Below are 20,242 nucleotides of genomic sequence, written 5' to 3' on the forward strand. Positions count from 1 at the left end.
CGGGCTCGACAACACGTTATGGCGCAACAGGCTGCACCGGTGCCCGAAGACATCTTCGATGAAGGCCCGATGTTCCAGAGGCAGAGGATTCGGAGGTGCTTTACACTGTATCAGAAGCAGATGACTCTGACTCCGATGACCACATCTCTCCAGATCTCAAAAACAGGTTAGTGTTAGATTCCTTACCTTAGACTATCCACAGGCGTCAGACTGTGTTCGGAAAGTTTTGCGTAGCAGTACCCCTGCGCGTCAGTAGGCGTCGTCTGCGGCTCCGCGACCGCAGTCTGCGTCGTGGTCGCCGGGATGACGTCGTCGAAGTACTTAAGACGCTGCCCTCGCGCGCTGACGTCAGTTCTTCTTTTTTCCGTGCCAGGAAGTGCAGATCCACGAAGAGCCGTACTCCTTAGTCACTTTTTGACTAACTTTTTTTGAGCTATTTTGGATCTTCTCGAGTCGTTTTGTTGACCGGTGGGGATGCCTGGGTTCAAGCCCTGTGACGACTGTAACCGACCCCCACCGTCTGTGCCTTTATTGCCTCGGGCCGACCATGATGACAAGTCATGCCCCGACTTCCGGGCCTTGACGTCGAAAGCTAGGCGGGAGCGGTCCCGTAAGCGACTTGAGATCCGGCAGTCGGCCCGCGCCGCTCGAGGTCCCGGTCCAGGGGGAGGTCAAGGGACCGATCGCTGGGCCACAGTCATCACAGCTCGGCGAGTCAACACCACTTGTCGGGTTCAAAGTCCTCAGGTAAGTCGAGGTACAAGAAGTCAAAGAAGTGACACCGCTCTTCTGACTCCCCCGATGCTCGCGCGACGTGGCCGGGGGTTTGGGCGACACCGCTCACGCGGCTCCGCCAGAGCCGCAAACGCCGCGTCCAGCTCTACACCCGCTGGTCACTGGACTGAACGCGACGCCGGAGGAGATCAGCACCTTCCTCACGGCCATGAGGTCGCGCTTCCCTCCGTCGGGTCCCGTCGATGTGCCTTCGGGCCCCGCGGACCCGTCTGGGAGCCCAAGTGGGCTGGTGGCGACTCCGGTCCCGACGCCGCAGGGCTCCTCAGGATCCAGGCCTGGATCCGTGTCGACGCCGATCGACCTTACGACCCCCTCTGCCGGCGTTGTCACCAAGGGTGTCGCCCCCGGCGCCGTCCTCGGGCGGCATCGTCCCCAATCCCCCCGGTCCGGATCGGCGCCATCTTTGACGCCGACAGGTGAGCTCTTCACCGACAATCCGACTCCATCATTTCTTCCTGACCTTCAGGAGATGGAGGATGAGGAGGATTGGGAGGGGTCTGAGGACCCTCTGGCACTGCAGTGCCAGTTGACTCACGACTGGACGGACGAACTTTGGGAGGCCAGTGGTCTGGACACTTCTCCTGACACTGGTTTTGTCTCCCCTCCTACCGTGGCTACGGAGGAGGATGCTGCATACAGCGTGGTGTTGACTCGGGCAGCCAAGGCCTTGGTCTTGAGCTCCCAGTCGCGACCGTGAGGACTAACCTCCTCACTGAGGTACTCAAACTGCAGGCAAGCTCCTCGGAGCCTCTCCTGCCGTTCAACGAGGCCCTCACTGACGTTCTGTTGGGCACCTGGTCAAGCCCTACACATGCCTCCCAGTGGATTGGAACGTGGCCCGACTCCACTGCACTGACCCTAGTTTACTGTCCGTTTACCCCACCGCTGAGAGCCTGGTGGTCCGGCCTCAACTTCCCAGACCGCATTCCCGACCGCCCCTCCGGATCGGGAATCCAAAAGGTACGACCAGTTCGGTAAGAAGCTGTTCTCCTCACTGAGTTAGGGGTTGCAGTCTGTCAACACCGCCTGCCTTTTGGGCCCTTACTCTCACTCTTTGTGGGATATGGTTGCGTAAGTGCTGCTGCAGTGCCCGGCCGAGGTCCAGGCAAAGCTAACCCAGGCCCTCGCGGAGCGAAGGGACGCAGCACGATATTCCTTCGGTGTGGACTGGATACCACGGACTCGCTAGGCTGGGCGATTGCAATGATGGTGGCGGTTCGCTGCCACGCCTGGCTGAGATCCGCCAACTTTTTGGGCGATTTCCAAGCATCCCTCAGTGACATGCCCTTTTATGGCCGTCGCCTTTTTGGCGATAAGGCGGACAACGCGCTGGAACGTTTTAAGGACTGCAGGGCTACGGCCAAGTCCTTGGGCCTTGGCCAACGCCAGCAGACTTCCGCCTTTCGTGGCCAAGGAAGGGCACCCCCCTCACGTCCAGCTAGCCACAGGCTGCAGAACGCGTACGTGGTAACCAGCGTGGCGGTGCCGGCGGACACAGGCAAGGCCAGTCCAGTCCACACCCGCAAGTTTTCAGGCCCATCAACGCCAGTGGGGGGCAGGGTTCGCCATCTCCTCCACTGTCGCTCCATCACTTCAGACAGGTGGGTGCTGTAAATCGTCCGAAGGGGCTACTCCCTCCCCTTCGAGGTGACCCCTCCAGCAATGCCACCGCAGTACCACCACATGTCGAGGGATCACTTGCAACTTCTGCTGGAGGAAGTTACGGCCCTCTTGGCCAAGTGGGCCGTTGAGCGCGTAGGACGTGGTTGCTATTCCCACTACTTTCTGGTACCCAAGAAGGGCAAAGGGGGCCTACTCCCTATCTTGGATCTAAGGAGCGTCAACGGCTTCCTCCGGAAGGAGAAGTCAAGATGCTGACTTTGCCTCAGGTCCTAGCTGCCCTGGACCCAGAAGACTGGATGGTAGCGTTGGACTTGCAGGACGCGTATTTCCACATCCCCGTCCTGCCGGCCCACCGGCGGTTCACGGTAGGCCACAAGCACTTTCACTTTACCGTGCTCCCCTTCGGCCTTACCAGTACCCCACGGGTGTTCACGAAAGTGATGGCGGTGGTCGCAGCTCATCTGCGCAGATTAGGGGTTTCAGTCTTCCCCTATCTCGACTATTGGTTGTCGAAGGTGGGCTCGCCGCAAACAGTCGTCCCCCACCTCCAGACTACGGCCGACCTCCTGCACTTGCTCGGGTTATCCATCAACGTGCTGAAGTCACACCTGTGTCCCTCTCAGAAGCTCCTCTTCATCGGAGCGGTTCTAAACTCGGCGCAGTTTTGGGTTTATCCTCCGGATATTCAGGCTCTCCGCCTATACCACTTCTGCCCAGAGTGCTGAAGAAGATCCGACGCGACCGGGGCCAAGTCATCCTTGTGGCTCCGGACTGGGCACAAAGATACTGGTATCCCGAGCTACTTAAAATGTCAGTCGATCCTCCGATTCGTCTGCCTCTTCAGGAGGCCCTTCTGTTGCAGCAGCAGGGGACGGTCCTCCACCCAAATCTGTCCAGCCTCCACCACCATGCATAGAGATTGAGAGGCGGCAGTTGAGGCCATTTGACTTGCCTCCTGAAGTATGTGATGTGAATCTGGCAGCCAGGCGTCCCTTGACAAAATCGGTATACGCCTGCAGGTGGAACAAATTTGTGGCATGATGCACAGCAAAGGCTGTGATCCGCTCTCTGCCCCCCTTTCAGAGGTTCTCCTCTTCCTTCTTTCTCTTGCCCAGCAGGGCTCTCCTCTGGGCACTCTTAAGGGCTAACTATCTGCCATTTCCGCTTTCTTGAGGCTTCCTGATCAGCCTTCTCTTTTCAAGTCCCCTATTGTTAATAGATTCTGGAAGGGCATCACGCAAATGTTCCCTCCTGTTCCTTTCGTGATGCCTCAGTGGGACTTGAACCTTGTTCTTACATTTCTGATGTGTGCTCCTTTCGAACCACTTCACAATTGCCCTCTTCGTCGTCTTACTCTTAAGACTGCATTCCTGGTAGCCATCACCTCTGCCAGGAGAGTGAGCGCGCTCCAGGCTCTTTCTTCTAAGCCTCCTTTCCTTTCCGTCCATCCGGACAAAGTTGTGTGGAAAACATGTCCTTCTTTCCTGCCCAAGGTGGTTACAGCCTTTCACATCGGGCAGTCCATCACCTTGCCCACCTTCTGTCCGCCTCCGCATCCCTCGAAAGAGGAAGAGAGGCTCCACCGTCTGGACCCAAAATTTGCGCTGTCTTTTCATCTAGACCGCACACTCGAGTTCCGGGTGGACGACCAGCTCTTTGTTGGTTACGTGGGCGCTAAGAAAGGACAGGCGGTGCACAAGCGGACCATTTCTCGATGGGTCGTGTTGTGCATTAAGGTCTGTTACTCTGTGGAAAAGTAAATTTTGCCATGTTCTGTGTCCCTACGTGTCATCCATCATATGTTATGTGTGCATGATTAAATATGCATATGTACTCCCCATGTCCGATTAATGACGCAATTACAGTTGTGTCCCCCTCTAGTATGCCAGTTTCCAGTCCTCGTGAATACTACGAATATCAGGCCTATGTAAAGCTACGTTGCCACGTTTCTCAGTGTGCACGTTATTCTATTATAAAGTCCCCGTTTCTAGGCCTCAAAAGGGCCTGGACACCAGATTCAGCTCCTGTCTCCTGAAGCCTCGCTGAGGAGGGATACAGCCCCCACCTGTATCCTCGACCCTTCACTTACTTCCTGCCTCGCAGTGCCCGGCCCAGCCTGGCTCAGTCTCTGAGTCTGCCAAGAGTATGTTATGAGTCCAGTTATCAGTTCAGCCCTCCTTCTCTGCATTCCTAAGCTACTGAATCGCATCAATAGTTTCCGTCATTGTCTAGCCTTCACGTCTCCACGTTAGAGAAATACTGCATTCAAATACTGCATTCAATGGTCATTTAATATTCATTTAATATTCATTTAATATTCTTCATCACGTACTATATGTAGAATAATGCATGGTCCAGTCTCAGAATCAAGTTAGCCTTTCCTCTCCTGACTTATAGTTTATATCAACATGTTCCCTAAACATCAGATACTAGATAGGGTTTAGGTACATGTCGCTCCGACCCTCCAGACTTCAGTCTCTGCTCCTAGCACAGAGTTCATAGCCCCCAGCTTCTCCTAGTGATACGTCATTGCCAGTTTGCGCGCACCACCAGGTTAGAGGTCCCGGCTCCTTAGGTAGCCCCCTCCATGGTTTCCGCCCCATTCATGACATATCCTGTTACGTTTGCATCACATGTCTATGTATACGCCCAGTTACACCTACTTTCCCCCTTATCTTTCGCGACTGCTACGCGTCACGCCTTCTGCTCCACCCACTATTACGCCTATTGCAATGTAATGCTATGTGTTTGCGTTATGTATATATGCTCATGTATTGTTATTAAAAGCCAGCGCGCTCATCCCAGACCCAGCCCCAGCAGCTGCTGGGCCCTGTCATCCTATTCCTATGCAGGTTGACCTGTTCCTGTCCTTATGCTGTATTAAACCTGCAAAACTCCTACTACCTCGAATCTTGACTCTTATTTATTGAGCTATCTGTTATGATATATGTCTAGTCAAAAAGAGAGGTATTATTTATTTATTTACCACATAATGGCGCCCGAATAGGGACTTGCCCTTTCCCCACGCGTCGGTGAAGCCACGCCGACCCCCTGACCCTCTGCAGTCGTGACGGAACTCTTCTGCGCAGTGGCAGATATTTCTGCTCAAGTATCCCTCAGGCCCACGGAGGAGACGGAGGAGGCGGTCCAGCATCCAGACGAGACGGTGGAGGAACGCGGCGAGTCCCGACCAGAGCCCAAGCCAAGAGTCCAAGGTCCGAGGTATCCGGAGGTCCACCCGTAACTGAAGTCCGAAGTTCGTCGTCCGTCGTCGTAGCAGTACAGTCCAGTCTGAGGCCTTCCGTTCTTGCTGCCCGGTGAGTACCGTTACTGGGGTGGTATCTAGACAGGGTCAATTTAATTGACTCTGGTCTGTGGGTTGGTGGTACACAGTCCCACAAACGAAGTGTCCACTTCGGTGGATGCGGGTCCTGACGTGTCTCTTTATGAGACCGGTAAGTTTCGTACTGTTTCAGCAGTGCATCTAGTTTCTGTTCTAGTCAGTTCTGTTCTCGAGAAAATTTATGTGTCTGTTCTCAGTATTTCCAGGGAGTATTCTGTTCGAACTGTTATTTTAAATGTTTTTTCATGTATTTTAATGTCGTGGTATGAATGGGGAATAAGTATCGTGTTCATTGTGTATTGTATTGTGTCTAGATTACAGTTCAGTCATGCCCATATTTTCCAAGTTACGTCAGTTAAAAACTAGAAAGGGTCTGCTGGAAGCAGCAGTTCCCGTCCCGCCCAGGGACAGTCCAGGTCATTTTATGTATCAGAAGCATGGCATAAGTGCCATATTGTATCTAGATTTATGGGTAGAGTATACCAAACAGTTAGAAGAAAAGTATAGATGGCCCGTATCGGGTACATGGGATGCCGAATGCATCATGCGAGTAGAAGAAGCATTATGGAAAAAGAAAGCCAGACAGTCACAGAAAGATGCCATCGAGTTATGGCGTAAAGAAGCTCATAAAAGAACTGAAAAGGAAATCAGAAAGTCAGAATTAAGTAGAGAATCCTTAGAACGAGCACAAGAAAAAGAACTAATCGAGATAGGTGAACAAGTCAAAGCCGAACAGTCAGACAGACAGAGGCATGCCCTTAATAGGGGTATGTATCCTCTCTTTGCCGAGGGCTTGCCAAAAGCGACCCCAGAGGCATCCAGTAATTTCCCGCCACCATTAGTTCCGACCAAGCTACGTCACAAACAGACCGCAGCTGATATTTTTATTTCGTCCTATTTGGACGACACAGTCCCTGAATATGCAAATCCTGTTCGCGCTCCGCCAGTCCCAGTAAATCAGGCACATCCTGCTTCTCCAGACACCGGGGCACCCCATGCAGTACCTGCTACGGTACCCCCGGTCCAGCCAGCATTTCAATTTCCCGCTCCGCCACGAAGAATATCAGTCGACGATTCTAGTCTAGGGGCCGCAGGAGGAGGTCCTCCTCAAACCCCGCCGCCACGCAAGCGTTTATCAGCACTCGAATTACATGCTCAAGCATCACAGCGTACTCCCAAGAGTAATAAGTCTGTTGCAGAAATCAGGCAAGCCCTTGGCGAATGTGCCTATGACCCAGTCCCAGGCGAGAATAATATGGTTTTATATTCAGTACGCGTAAGGAGGGTGACCGAGTATCTAGTCACCCTACCCAATATGAAAGAAGATCTAGACAGAATATATCGTTTCATCCGTACAGGGGATGATCCAGAAAGTATTAGTGATGCCATGTCTCAAAGGAAAGCTGAGATCCAGCGTATGATATTAAAGTTTTTAATTAACTGTCTAATAAGAGAACAAGATTACCCGTCTAAAGATCCGGCCGAAATGAAAACCCTGACAAAGTGGAGTGATAATATAGCCGAGGGTAAGCACAATACCATTAGTGCCATGGAGAGTATGTACAAGAAAATCCGTAGAGAAATAATAAAGATACACGAACAACGTAAAGCAGCACAAGTAAGCGAGAAAGAAAGTAACTCTGATACTGAAGAGGTAGAGGATGAGAATCCCGCCAGAATAGCGTATGTAGGAAAATCTAGATTTCCAGATCGCCATTTACGCCTAGAACACAAGTCAATTTTCCATCATTCAGTACCAGAACAAGGTTCCCTAGAACAAGTGTTCCAAGCTACCGATCACATTCTACAATCACGAATCGGTTACAGTGAGTTAAGTACCATGCATGAACAGGAACTAGCCCGATCAGCAGTCCGATGGATTACTGATTCTACCACTTTTCCAGACGAAATAGTGGCACAAATGTTTCTGAAATTGCCCCCAGCCGAGCAGCGACTGGTGGGTATGTATATGATCCAGCACCTCATTACTCTGTATGAGGGTCAGCACTCTGATTCAGGTCCGTTACACGATATCCTGAACGAGTTACTCCAGTATAGATGGAGAGGTTTAGGTACCGATTTAATTAGTGTCATTCTAGAACAGCGTCACAAATATAGAACGTTTCTGAACCCGCATTTTGTTCATGTCTCACCCCCAGAAAGTAAACCATTTTACATGGAAAGACAGAACCCGTTACGAGAAGTGCATCCAGTTAAGACAGAGGACGGTGAAATGCAACGAGTGTTTGTTTACACCCCGATTACAAAGATGGAACTCCTCGAAATGAAGAAATTAATTCCCTGTCATGACAAAGATCCAGCAGGGTTCCATAGAGAATTAAAAGACATGCTCCGTATGGGAGAATACACTAACCCAGATATCATTAAAATGTTAAAGGTCCTGTTGCCCGCAGGGGTGTATGAAAAGCTAAAGGAAAAAGAATGGGAGGTGGGAGAGAAAAAGATAGATTGGACAGTTCTAGAAGCTGAAGACAAGGCACGAGTACCAGGTACCGGTCTAGGAGAGAAATGTAAAGAATTACCAGAATTATTGATTCAAGTTTTACCCAGATTATTGACAACTAGAAAAGAAGACTGGGATGCAATCTCAGCCTGTAAACAGAAACAAGAAGAAGACATTAGTGATTTTTATTCTAGATTTGAAAAATGTTTTAGTATCAACAGTGGCCTCAAGACAAGTAGTGAGTCATACCCTCACCTTTTTGTTACTAAATTAGTCGAGAATTCAAGCCCACAAATTAAAAATCGAGTTTTGAAAGTCGAAAGTACCTGGCAAGCTAATACCCCGTCCCAGATGCTCCAGATGCTCCAGTACCACCAGAATAGAATCAGGGAAGAGCAAGAAAACGAGAGAAAACGTATGAAAGACACGAAAATGAAAGTATTAGTTGCACAATCCGTTCCTCAAGACAGTCAGAAGAGGGGTCCGAATCAAGCCAGTCATCCTGCAGCTCCCGTTAAAGGGAACTGCAATTATTGTAAACAGCCAGGTCATTTTATAAACGAGTGTGCAGTTCTGAAACACAACATAGCTACTGGTAAGACTAAAGAAAGACCACGTCCGCCTAGACAAGAGCAAGTTTCACAGACTCCTCAGCCACAGAATGCACAACAGACAGTTACCGCACCGCAGCCCATCGCTGCAACACAGCATGTTACATCGCAGATGTACCAGTATGCACAGTCTGAGTATCCAGAATACCAGCAGTATTCATGAAACAGCCTAGAGAGGGAGGTAGGCTTGCCTCTCATCGAGATACCTGTAGATCAAGAAGGTCCCTATGTTCACAGTCAAGTATTAGGGAAAGACAGAAAGTTCTTAATTGATACAGGGGCAAGTAGGACCACAATTAGTCACGCCGAAGTTCCAGGGGCTCCGCTCTCAGGCTCAAGAAATGTTTCCCTTGGATTTTCAGGAAAACCTATCGTAAATGAGATTTCAAAGCCAGTTACTCTAGAAGTAGGTCCATTGTCCCGCACTACTGATCTGTTACTTACTAAGTCATGTCCAGAAAATCTATTAGGCATTAAAACACTGAAAGAGTTAGGTGCAGTTATATGCTGTTCCCCAGAGGGAATACGATTGTTCCTACGTGACTTTAAGGGTCACTATGTTTTACGTGATTTTGATCCCAGATTGTCTAATGTTCCGCAGCATTTATGGGCGCAAGGTCCAACTGATGTAGGTTATATGCAAATCACACCCCATCGTGTAACTCTCAAGCCAGGTGTAGTGTTACCACAAATCAGACAGTACAGATTGCCACCAGAGGCTGTAGCAGCCTTATCCAAAATTGACGAGCTCATGGCTCAAGGAGTGGTTGTAGAAACTGACTCCAACGTATGCAATTCTCCGATCATTCCAGTTATGAAACGTACTGATCCAAATGCACCCCCAGTATATCGATTAGTGATCGACCTACGAGAACTTAATAAATGTATTGTTCCTCAGTACCCAGTTGTCCCAGACATCTCTTCCCTATTAACAGCCATTGATTCCGAAGCCACGTTCTTCACTGTCATAGACCTCAAGAACGCATTTTTCAGTGTCCCTATTCATCCAGACAGCCAGTTCCTTTTCGGATTCTGTTTAAATGGAAGGAGCTATATGTTTACACGAGCTCCTCAAGGTTTCACAGAAAGTCCTAGTATTTACAGTCAAGCACTCAAGAGACAACTAGACAACATTCACATGCCAACTGACACTGCCCTGCTCCAGTATGTCGATGATCTACTGATCACAGCCCGTTCTGAACGTGATTGCGAGCGAGCGTCACTAACGGTTCTGTATTTCCTGGCCGAGATGGGGCACAAGGTGTCCCCTTCGAAACTTCAATTCTGTGTCCAGCAAGTGGTCTACTTAGGACACTTACTGTCCAAGAGGGGTAGGCAGTTGACACCAGACCGTATCCAGTTAATAGCGAGTCTTCCTCAGCCCAAGACCCAGAAGGAGGTACGTGCTTTTATCGGCCTTACTTCTTACTGTAGACAATGGATTCCTCAGTATGCATTTCTAGCCAAACCACTGATACAGTTAACGACACAGGAGGCAGCCGTATCGACTGTCCTCCCTTGGACATCTGAACATACACTTAGTTTCAACGAGTTAAAGAAAGCTTTATGCCAAGCTCCAGTTCTAGCCACACCGAACTACAGTAAGCCTTTTACACTTTTCGTCACAGAACGCGAAGGTACAGCATTATCTGTTCTCACACAAGATCAAGCAGGACAAAACAAGCCATGTGCTTATTTTTCGAGCACATTAGATCCAGTCGCCCAGGCGCTGCCTGCGTGCCTCAAGTCAGTTGCAGCCACAGCACTAGCTATCAGACAAAGTGATTCCATAGTCTTAGGACATACCTTGACGGTACAAGTCCCACACTCCGTAGAAGTTCTTTTAAACCGAACACAAACTCAGCACTTGACAATTGCACGTTTAACAGGTTATGAATTGACACTGTTCCAGCCACACATAGAAATCAGACGCTGCAACATTTTAAATCCTGCTACACTGTTACCATCAGTTACTTCGAATCCTGACCCACATGACTGTGTGGAAGTAGTTAACATTACGACAAAGCCAAGACAAGATCTGACAGATATTCCGTTATCAGATCCCGACCTGACACTTTATGTGGACGGTTCATGTATGAGAACAAGTACAGGAGAACTAGTCGCCGCGTATGCAGTGACTACTGACACCGAAGTTATTGAGACACACCGTATTGACACTCTGTCCGCTCAAGCAGCAGAGCTAGTTGCTCTGACACAAGCCTGCATACACGCCAAGAACCTGAAAGTTAATGTTTACACAGATTCACGCTACGCATTTGGAGTTGTACACGACTTCGGAGTGCTCTGGCAGGAGAGAGGTTTCATGACTTCTCATGGAACCAAGATTCAGCATGGTCTCCTTATTCAAGCTCTGTTAGATGCCATACACTTACCGACATCTATCGCTATCATGAAGTGCAAAACACATACGAAGGTCACTGACATTATTTCCCAGGGTAACGATCTAGCAGATCGCACAGCCAAGCTTACAGCACAGACTCCAGACATTCCAGTTAACATGACACATACTCCAGATCCGACTACATGCATGACAGTTAAGGACCCTACTCAAGATGTCATAGATATCCAGTTACATGCTACTCCCGATGAAATCAAGAAATGGTCCGAACAAGGAGGGGTCCAGACAGATCAAGGATGGTTAACGAAGGGTAGAGCCACATGGTTTCTCCCCGACTCTATGGTTCAAGTCATTATTAATACCGCACATAGTCCAGCACATTTAGGAGAAAAAGCTATGTTAGATAGTATCCAGAACATTTGGTTCAACAAGCATTTACGAGCTGCAGCCAAGCAGAAAGTCCGTACCTGTATGATATGTTGTCAGTTTAATCCAGGTAAAAGTGTCCCGGTGGAACAAGGTGGTTTCCAGCCCCCTGACCACCCTTTTGAAGTCCTCCAGATGGATTATATTCAGATGGAGCGATGTCGAGGTTTCAAGTATGTCCTTGTAGTTGTATGCGCTTTGTCCAGGTGGACAGAAGCATATCCAGTCCCAGATTACACAGCCGCGACCACTGCCAAGCAGCTGGTTCGTGAGTTCTTCCCCCGTTATGGACTCCCTAGAGTCGTATATTCTGACAACGGCCAGCCATTCTCATCCGAACTCATGAAGCATGTTTCCCTTCTGTTAGGGTACCAGTGGAAGTTCCATTGTGTACGCCATCCTGAAGCAGCCGGTCTCGTAGAGAGACATAACCAGACCCTGAAAATCCGAATCGCCAAAGTATGCAAAGAAAAAGGTGTGGACTGGCTAGTAGCTCTGCCAGTCGCTTTATTGTATATGCGCATGGTCGCACATTCCAGATCAGGTCTGTCCCCGTATGAGGTCGTTTTCGGCCGCCCCCCAAACATGTGGGGTACTCCTAGACCCCGAAGTATTACCGATGTTTCAAGTAATATGCTGACAGATTACCTAGCTTCCTTGATGTCTGCCCTCAACTCATGTCGTTCACAGGTTGCCGCCGCATTTCCAGACAATACCGAGGTGGCACCGCATGAAATCGTTCCAGGATCCATGGTGATGGTCCGCAACTTTGACAGATCAAGTCCGCTGGAGCCTCGTTGGAAAGAGCCCCGTCAGGTCCTCCTCACCACCCGTACAGCCGTGAAGTTGGAAGGACGCAAAGGCTGGGTGCACCTTTCTCATGTTAAACTTTTTAATGGACTGAAACCCGTCTTAAAGAACATTTCCCAGGATTTGAAGGATTGCCAAAATATTGTTCTTAAGGACTGTCCCGCAAATGACATTGATTCAAAACCCCCCCTGTTAGAGAAAACTCCGCAGCAGGAGTATAAACAGAAACTACGGTCTAGTAAAATAAGTCAGTCAGTTTGATTGTCTAAGTCCTCCCCTAGGTGAAACGGTTAGACTGTTTCTGACATGTATAAAATAGACCCCCATAGTGAGAGAGTTAGTCAAAACTCAATCCGATGTATCGTTTTTCTATGTTTCATATTGTTTTCCAGCCTTATGATTTCCTGCACCAGTTATGCATTTTACCTATGTTTCCCAGTTTCACATGTAAATAAGTCTGCTAATGCTACAGTAGAGCACACGTTTAGTGATCTGCCCCCTCATGAACTGTCCTACCGCCTCGCTATGCGTAATAACTCATTTATCCGCATGCTACATTACTCACACCAGACCAGCAATGCCACTAATTGTTGGGTATGTGGTCGACTCCCCCCTTTCCAGATGCCGATGGGAGTTCTGCCACTCTTTCCTTATCCTTTTTCACATAATGGTTCGTGTGGAGCATGGTCCACGTTAACGTCATCCTCAACAGATATGTCTTTTCTTAACAGTACATGTTTCCCAGACAAGCAAGGTCTCCCTCACCGAACAGGTTTAGATCTAGAAAATGAAGTGTATAATTTAGGTAACTATTCGTCGAATTTTATGGTCCTGAATGTTCAGTCTGATACTACTCCAGACTTACCCGCTATTTCAGTACTACCAGTCAAAGGCGAATTATGTGTCCGAAATAAGGGTTCCGTACACGTAGGACATAGTGATTGTACTACTATTGTCAAGTATAGTGACAGTGGGAAATCTATTTTCAAAGCTTCACGTCATTCATATTTTATTTGTGGTCAGACTGCATATGTTCGTCTGCCCCTCGATTGGGAGGGAACCTGTTACATTGCCTTCCTACTGCCACCTGTTTTTCTAGCCCCATCTGATTATCACAGGAATACACATCTAGTACACATCAGACATAGAAGGGAGTCCCCAATTGTCGATTATACTGAAACTGCTCTAGAACAATATACCGATTTCAATAAAGGTTTCTTCTTCTTTATAGGACCTATCCAGAATAGTAAGTTAATCCGTAGGTTAACCAGAACCCTTGAAGCTGTAGTAAATGAGACTGCCTCTGCTCTAGGTAACCTAACCGAAGAGCAATCTGCTATGAGATTTGTCGTTTTGCAAAATCGTCTCGTCCTTGACGTCATACTGGCCGATAGGGGCGGGGCCTGTAGAGTCATCGGATCTAGTTGCTGCATTTTCATTCCAAATAACGCGCCGTCTGTCTATTCAGCTATAACCAGACTCCATAAAATTGCCCATCTGATACACCAAGATCCAGGCACCTGGACATGGTCCGGTTGGTTCTGGAATATAATTTCCGCATGGGGATGGAAAGTATTGTCCTTTCTAGGTATTGCAGTAGCGATCATATTCAGCTGCTGCCTCTGTATACAATGTGGCCCTGCGATTTGCGGCATTTGTGCTACCTCTTGTATTCCTAGTCCCAAGCCCCGTTCTAAATCCCGTTCCAGGATAATTCAAGACGAGCAGATGATACTGTATGAAATGATGGATGGTATCATGAATATTGATGTTTCCTGATGGAAACGTAGTGACAAGGAGGGAATGTGGAAAAGTAAATTTTGCCATGTTCTGTGTCCCTACGTGTCATCCATCATATGTTATGTGTGCATGATTAAATATGCATATGTACTCCCCATGTCCGATTAATGACGCAATTACAGTTGTGTCCCCCTCTAGTATGCCAGTTTCCAGTCCTCGTGAATACTACGAATATCAGGCCTATGTAAAGCTACGTTGCCACGTTTCTCAGTGTGCACGTTATTCTATTATAAAGTCCCCGTTTCTAGGCCTCAAAAGGGCCTGGACACCAGATTCAGCTCCTGTCTCCTGAAGCCTCGCTGAGGAGGGATACAGCCCCCACCTGTATCCTCGACCCTTCACTTACTTCCTGCCTCGCAGTGCCCGGCCCAGCCTGGCTCAGTCTCTGAGTCTGCCAAGAGTATGTTATGAGTCCAGTTATCAGTTCAGCCCTCCTTCTCTGCATTCCTAAGCTACTGAATCGCATCAATAGTTTCCGTCATTGTCTAGCCTTCATGTCTCCACGTTAGAGAAATACTGCATTCAAATACTGCATTCAATGGTCATTTAATATTCATTTAATATTCATTTAATATTCTTCATCACGTACTATATGTAGAATAATGCATGGTCCAGTCTCAGAATCAAGTTAGCCTTTCCTCTCCTGACTTATAGTTTATATCAACATGTTCCCTAAACATCAGATACTAGATAGGGTTTAGGTACATGTCGCTCCGACCCTCCAGACTTCAGTCTCTGCTCCTAGCACAGAGTTCATAGCCCCCAGCTTCTCCTAGTGATACGTCATTGCCAGTTTGCGCGCACCACCAGGTTAGAGGTCCCGGCTCCTTAGGTAGCCCCCTCCATGGTTTCCGCCCCATTCATGACATATCCTGTTACGTTTGCATCACATGTCTATGTATACGCCCAGTTACACCTACTTTCCCCCTTATCTTTCGCGACTGCTACGCGTCACGCCTTCTGCTCCACCCACTATTACGCCTATTGCAATGTAATGCTATGTGTTTGCGTTATGTATATATGCTCATGTATTGTTATTAAAAGCCAGCGCGCTCATCCCAGACCCAGCCCCAGCAGCTGCTGGGCCCTGTCATCCTATTCCTATGCAGGTTGACCTGTTCCTGTCCTTATGCTGTATTAAACCTGCAAAACTCCTACTACCTCGAATCTTGACTCTTATTTATTGAGCTATCTGTTATGATATATGTCTAGTCAAAAAGAGAGGTATTATTTATTTATTTACCACAACTCCTTGGCTAAAAAGGAGCCCCCTGTTGGACTGAGGGCCCATTCCTTTCAGGCCACGGCGGCTACTACTGCCCTGGGTCAGGGAGTCCCCTTGCAGGACATCTGTCAGGCAGCTACGTGGGCCTCGCTGCACACGTTTGCTAGACACTACTGCCTGGACAGCCAAGTCCGGAGAGATGTCTTTTTTGACCGTTCCGTTCTCCAGGACTTTCTGGTGTGATCTGGTCCGCAGACCCACTACCGGGGTTGGAATTGCTGGGGTATCTATTCTAAGGTAAGGAATCTAACACTAACCTGTTTCTTTTAGATACACAAGTTACTTACCTTCGGTAACAATATATCTGTAAGAAACAGTAGTTAGTGTTCTATTCCTTACCGCCCCACCCATCCTCCCTGTTCTGCGGACCGATATCTAGGGCTAAGGTATCTCCCTTTGAGGGCCCTAATTTCTTGGCAGCAGTGTCGGTTTCTTGCATGCCTCTGCGTTACTTGCATGGAAAACTATGTACAGAACTGACGTCATCCCAGCGATCACGATGACTGACGCGGAGCTGCAGACGACGCCTACCGACGCGCAGGGGTACTGCTGACGAAAACTTTCCGGATCCAGTATGACGCCTGGGGATATTTTAAGGTAAGGAATCTAAAAACACTAATGTTTCTTGCAGATATATCGTTACAGAAGGTAAGTAACTTGTGCCTCTCACCATGTCTCCTCACGCAGTGCCATGGAGAAATCAGACATCCAAATACCAGGGAACTCATTCTAGCGATTTGGCTTCTGAAGTCATAGAGTTTGGTTATTTACAACTGCCACCAGACTGTATGAATATTCTCAGAGGCTAGAAAACCTACTACTAGAGCATGTTATGCAGGAAAATGAAAACGGTTTGTCATCTATTGTAATAACATCAATCCACTTAATGTCTCTGTACAAAACATCATTTGTTACCTGTTGAATTTACAACAATCTAAATTGGCTTACACATCATTTGTTAACATCTAGCAGCAGTAGTCGCATACTTGGAAAATAGACAACACTTCTCTCTATAAAGAACTTTGATAATACCCCCTAGAGCACATGCCACCCGCAAAATAGGGCAGACTATGACTTTCTTAGGGAATATTCCCCTAGCCGACATCTGTAAGACAGCAACATGGTCTACACCGCACACATTCACCAAACACTATTGTAATGTGTTTACAAGACAACAAGCAAATGTAGGCCCAGCAGTACTCAAAACACTGTTTCAAACAACTACAACCACTACAGGTTAGCTACCAATTTGGGAGTATACTGCTATATAGTCTATGCAAAACATGTGATCTACAGCTCACATTCCTCAAACGGAAAATGTTAATTACCCAGTAAGCATCTGTTTTCGGCATGTAGAGCTGTAGATTCACATGTGCCCACCCACCTCCCCGGTCTCCTGTTGTTCTCATTTTCAATTTATACTCATAGATATCTTGATTCTCCATTCATAAATCCATTCTCAACCTTTGCGGGAAAACAATCTTGATACACCATCCGCAAAAGTGTATTGTTTGAAGGAGAGACTATTATTCATCAATGTACAATTTTCTACAAAATCTCAATCCATCAGAGGGACACATGACAGCACTACTAGGGTCAACAGCCTCTTGCATCTTCGTAGACCCTCAAGCAAGACAGTAAATGCGAACTCTGCAGAAATACCTAGAGGACCTGTAGAATCCACTCTCCAGAACAAGCTGATTATATCGCAGGCTGCAGGCCAATCTCTTACATGGTGGTCCTTGCTGGTAGGGGTACTATTCCATCAGGATGTACCAAGGCAAACACTAATCACAGGTGCTTTTCTCCAGGGACGGGGACTCCTATGGGCTCCCCGCGGACCCAAGGAATTTTATTGGACAATAAAAGGCGTATCACATTAATGTTAGAATTGAGATCACTTCATCTGTCTCGTAAATCTTTCTTCCCATCAATAACAACAAACTGTCTCCTTGTTCGAATTGACAGTACAACAACGATGCATTACCTGAACAAGCAGGGAGGTACTCATTCACGTCCTTTATCTCTCGTGGTCCAAGGCATTTGGAAATGGTTATTATCCACTAATCTAATGACTGAATTCATTAATCTACCAGCCATATGTAGGAGAGTGGGGTCTGCAATCCTATGGTCACCCCCGATTTTTGCTTTTTGCTTCACTGGTTTACGACTTTCCCTGGCTGTGGGCCTGCTAATCAGACCCACAGCCTAGCTGTTCTCTCTCTAAATTGACAACCATGTACTTTAGGTGAATTTACCAATTGGTACTGGGCCACCTTATCAGTCCCTGTACCCAGGGCATAGGTGTACTCAGGGCCTACCAGGGGCTGAAGCATGTATTATGCCACCCCTGGCTGGCCACCTAAATCTGACACAACTGGCTGGATGACAGCTGGGGCAAGGTGGTGTAAACACCCTTTGCTGTAGATATAGTATACCTATACCTAACCCTAAAATGGACACATATATTCCTATCAGTCACTCCTATGGAAGGCCTTATCAATCCTGAAGGCAGAGTGCTTGGAATTATGTGAGATGGTGCTCTGGCATGAGCTGAGCCCGTTTGCAGCTTGCGGAACCAAGTCCTAATAGCTGTTCCATGATAACGCTATACCATATGCTCTTAAGTGCATTATCAACCTCGCGGTTAAATGCTAACTCTGGTATAACATTATCAAAACATGTCGAGTAAGGTGTCATACGATTTGGAATACTAGCCCCTCGCCAATTCTGGCGACGGGGGTAGCATTCCACCCTTCTAGAGGGACACGACATGTATGTAACTGTGAACCCCGGTTAAAGTTAACTCGAGCCTCAGCATCACAAAATGGATGCTGCCACCACAGACACAAGTCTGACCTCCTGCTGCTGGGAGTCCTTCCAGCGAGGATGGCTTGGACAAAGGGTTTCCTGCCTTGGGAGGTGCTAGCACCACCCCAGACAGGATTTTGTGTATTGAGGTAGGGAGGCCTGAAAGGAATGAGACATGCCTGGGGCACACAAGGTGCCCTGTGCATACACCGGTTCAAACCAGTTGCTGGGGCATCCCAGCCCCAGCTCTGGCGGGAAACCAGACAAAGGATAGGGGGTGTAGCCACCCCCCTTCCTGGTCCCACCCAGGGGAGGGACCTAGTCAGTAGTGCAGCCCCCTTTAGGAGAATAAAGGTAGGAGCTGGTCCCATTCCAAATGAGATTATCCTGAACTATTCAACAAGAAGAAACTCTGGTCTTCGACGTTCTGCTCCACAGAAGACTGAAGAATCTCCCTTGTGGGCAAGGAGTGTCCACCCTGCAACTGCAGGCACCATCAAGCGTCCAGCGGCTTCACTTTGTCTTCTTCCCTCGAGGATCCAGACTTCAGAGCCCGACGAGACCCGGATTCCCAGACCTCTCCGACCTCTACCTACATCTGCAGCAAAGCTGAGACCCGTGGGTGCGACGAGACACGTGGGACCGGCCATCTTGAACGAACCTGCACTTCGCTTCCAGCACGACTCCCGAGGTAAACTCGACCTAGTGCTTTGGGGACTGAGAAGCCCCAGCCCCGAGCAGCCCCTGCATCGAAGATCAGCCCTCCAGCATCCACGAGATCTGCGTGGGGCCCTTCTGCTTGGTTCCTGCTCGACGCGTTGTCTGGTCACTAGCCGGCAGGCTAGTGACCTCCTAGACGACGAACCTTTGAATTTTCACTGCTGGTCTGGTTGCTCCAGACTGGCCCTTGCTCCCTTCCGAAAGAGGGGGACCCCGGACTCTCCTAGTCCGCACCAGACGTTTTCTTCACTCACCGCATGGGTTGCCTTTGCCAAGGCCTATTGAGTCCCAGCCCGGATTCGACACCGCCGACAGAGAGAGCCTGCGTGGGACAGCTCGTGCCTCCATCCTGGTCGTCGAAGACACCTCCTGGTCCACGTGGCTGCAGAGTCAAGCGTCCACTCTTCACCTGATCGCGACGTCGACACCTGGTTCCTTCCTCGTTCCACTCCAGTCACTGGCTAGTGACTGTGAACATTGTCATCTCTGCTTTCAGGTCTCCTTCTTCAACAATCCACCCTTGGATTGCACCGGACATCTTCCTCCTGGTCGCCTGCAGCATCTATTCTTTCAGTCTCCATAGACTTCAACGCGAGAACCCGACGCACTTTGACACCTGTGCACCCGCAGTCCGTGGGTGAGGTAACAAGAGCATTTCGGTGCTCAAGGGTAGTTTAACTGTCCTAGTGTCCTGTTCCACAGTCGTTGTCCTACCTACAGGATTGTCCGTACTCACCTTTTAACTTGAACTGTACTGTCCATAGACGTTGTTACGCATCTCGCGTGTGAGTTCACACTCTGCACACGCGTTCCGTGGGCCTCCTATTACTTACCTGAAGTTAGTATAGCGTGGTGCCATCGATCCTACAGCCTCTGGACAGCTCGATTCCGTTTATCGACTCTCACATTCCACTTACTTAGTATATGGTTTGTCGTGCCCCTAGGGCACCATTGTAATTTTGTGCAACTTGTAGTATTTTTCGTAAGAGATTGTCATGTGCTTAGCCCTCTGACCTCATAAAGAGTTCAGAGGTGTTGTTATTAATAAATATACTGTTTATTTTCATAACAACCTGTGTGGTGTCCTTTCATCTGGTATTCAAGGGGTTATATTGTGGTAAAACAGCTGGCTTCACATGCCAAAAGAGTTTAGCCTTAGACTGCTTTGTCCATGCTACCATTAGGATAGCTGGTC

The 20,242-nt window shown here is 48.5% G+C and overlaps 1 protein-coding gene across 5 annotated transcripts in view; it reads left to right on the forward strand.

Moving 5' to 3' along the window:
* The window catches only part of UBAP2 (ubiquitin associated protein 2), a 1,803,012-nt gene that overhangs the window by 919,943 nt on the left and 862,827 nt on the right, over positions 1-20,242 (forward strand). The gene's annotated exons all lie outside the window — the stretch shown is intronic.

This window comes from Lissotriton helveticus, chromosome 2_1 (assembly GCF_964261635.1).
Source record: "Lissotriton helveticus chromosome 2_1, aLisHel1.1, whole genome shotgun sequence".
In the NCBI taxonomy this organism is placed as follows: Eukaryota; Metazoa; Chordata; class Amphibia; order Caudata; family Salamandridae; genus Lissotriton; species Lissotriton helveticus.